The sequence below is a fragment of the Loxodonta africana genome, chromosome X (assembly GCF_030014295.1).
Source record: "Loxodonta africana isolate mLoxAfr1 chromosome X, mLoxAfr1.hap2, whole genome shotgun sequence".
In the NCBI taxonomy this organism is placed as follows: Eukaryota; Metazoa; Chordata; class Mammalia; order Proboscidea; family Elephantidae; genus Loxodonta; species Loxodonta africana.
The window spans coordinates 40,586,402-40,589,155 of NC_087369.1; positions in this window are offsets into that span (position 1 = coordinate 40,586,402).

A 2,754-nucleotide genomic window follows, 5' to 3' on the forward strand; every position below is an offset into this window, starting at 1 on the left:
TTCTTCCTTCTCCCTCTTGCTTCCCTCAAATCTGATATTGTCACCCCTTCTTTCACCATTGCTTCTCACACCCTTCTCTCTGTCGCTATTGCTAGCTATCGAATTTTGGTCCCCTTCTTGGCAGAGTTACAGAGGGAAAGTGGTACTCAAAACATTTAAGAACCAGTATGGCACAGCCTTTGACCAAATTGTTGCAAGAAATAAACCACTAAGAAGGTCTTGCAGTTCTACCTGGGAGTAGGCCCTCTTGCCCTGTGGATTTTCTGTTTGACTTGGCAAGGCTGAAACTCTCTTTGGCATGTGGAGCCCTGGTGTGGGACTGAACCAATTTGCATAAGTTGTCCAGGGGTACTCGCTCTCAACCTTGTTCCTCAAGTCAGCAATACCTGGACTTTGGTCTCCACTTGTTCTGACCAAGGTTTGCAGACAGAAAAGGACAATAAAGGCTAGAGGAGAAGTCTACCTGCCCGATGGGGGTGTCTAAGTCTGTTTAATAAAAAGGCCCAAGGCTTACTGAGAGATGGTTGGTTAATCCACAGCAAGTGGCTGCAGCTGAAAGCCACTCCTACCCTTTCCTCCCCCCCGCCCCCCCGCCCCCCACCCAGGTCAAGGATCTCTGTTGCTCCTGCCTCCCTGATACAGCTGAACCCAGCACTGCCAGTTCCTACTTGATGTGGTGGCCTTGGAAACCTAGGACTTCACAGAGCAGGCATTGACATGCTGGGGCACCCCAGTGAAGACAGAGCCCAGGGCTTGTGTCGCTACACTGCTGTGTGCTGTGCAGTGTTTTTGTGCTTTGCCTGGGGGTCTGTCAGCCCCTCCTCCAGAAGGTGTAATTCCTCAGGGGCTGGGCCATCGTCCTGCTTGAAGTTCCTCCATTCAGTCTACCCCCACGTGCTCAAGGCATGACATTTCTTTAGATTTCTGCCATTTGGATGCCATGAACTTTTACGGCTTCTGTAGGTTTTTCCTCTACCCCTAGAATTTCTATGAACTGTAGTAGAAACCCTGGTGGTGTAGTGGTTAAGAACTTGGCTACTTAACCAAAAGGTCAGCATTTCAAATCCACCAGGCACTCCTTGGAAACTCTGCGGGGTAGTTCTACTCTGTCCTGTAGGGTTGCTATGAGTCGGAATCAACTCAACGGCAATGAGTTTGTTCTTTTTTCTTTTTGGTTTAAAAGCTAACTAGGTGGGCTTTGGTGTTTGATTATATATTTAAGTGTGTAATTGCATTTTTCAATGTACTTAACAATATAAATGAATGCACAAATAAAAAGATTCATTTTCCAAGTAAGTATAATTTAATGTAACCCATTAAATTGACAGCATTATTTCTTACGTGACAGCAATATAATTTTGTGATTGTTGTTTTTCCCTAATATTTTCTCTGACCCGACAAAACATATGCAATCAAAAGTCATGTTTTAATAAATTTAGATGCCAAGTTAAATGCAATTATACTTTGATTAATTGATATAAAATGTACAGAGACAAATATTAATATTCCAACAGTCTAATTCAAAGAATAGAACTGACTTCCTTACTATGCCATTGAAAATTAACCTCAGCAATTTTCCAAGGCTATATTAGGATTTAATATAACAAGGTGATTCAGAAACATTTTGTTGAATCACTGGCCACATTATAGTTGCTGTTTCACAAATTCTTTAAAAGAAAAAAGAAACAAGATTTAGTATTAGTGTAAAACAGCATTTTATGTGTAATTTGTGTATAAAATTAAACTATTTGGCAAAAAAAATTTTTTGGCATACTTAATATTATGTATTATTTAAATGATGTGTATGATTCTGTAGATAAATGATTCTATAGATAAGTAGGTAAGTGTAATACATTTTTCAAATTACCACTATTTCATTACATATGCATTCAAAATAGTGTACACATGTTTGATACATTTGGGGCTATATCCTGGGTACATTCCCTCCTCAGGTCAACTCATGGCAGTGCCATTCTGGAAGAGGGTAATGCTATGAAACCTTCCTTCTAGAATCTATCTTCCATTGCTGGCTTTAAATAATCAAGCGCTCATGAATTCCACAGCTACAAGGAAATGCATTCTGCCAGCAAACTGAGGGAGCTTGGAAGCAGATTCTTTCTTAGTTGAGCCTTTGAGAAGAACACAGTCTTAGCTGATTCTTTGATTGAAAACTTCTAAGACCTTAAGCAGGGGACTCATCTAAGTCCTTAATGAATTCTTGATCTATGGAAATTGTGAGATGATAAATGTGTGTTGTTTTAAACTGTTAAATTTGTGGTAATTTGTTACACAGCTGCACGGTAAGGATCAGCTTGAATCCAATTTCCAAAACATGGATTGGATTGATCCAGTCCTCACATTCCCTCTTCTACGTTCTCATCACCATTGGCTTCCACAGCACTCCCTCTCTCTGACCCTAGCCACCCAGAGTCAGGAGTGCTGTCTGTTCTCAAATGTGTGTACACCTGTACCTACCCATACAGGTATATGCCTATGCCCAGCCTTATGTAATCCTAAACCCACTTTTTGTTCTTTGTTGCATTTGGTGCCCTCTTATGTATGTCAAATTCTTTAGTACATGCTGTCAGAGGACAGCCCCAGCAAGGAAAGACCCTCACTGTGTGTCCTGGCAGATAATCCGAAGAACTGACACATAGCCCTTTCCAGATTCATACGTTCAGGGAAACTACATGACACGGGCAAGCAGCTGTTCTCCAGTGGCAGCCGGCTGGAGTATTTTCCGCAACCACCTAA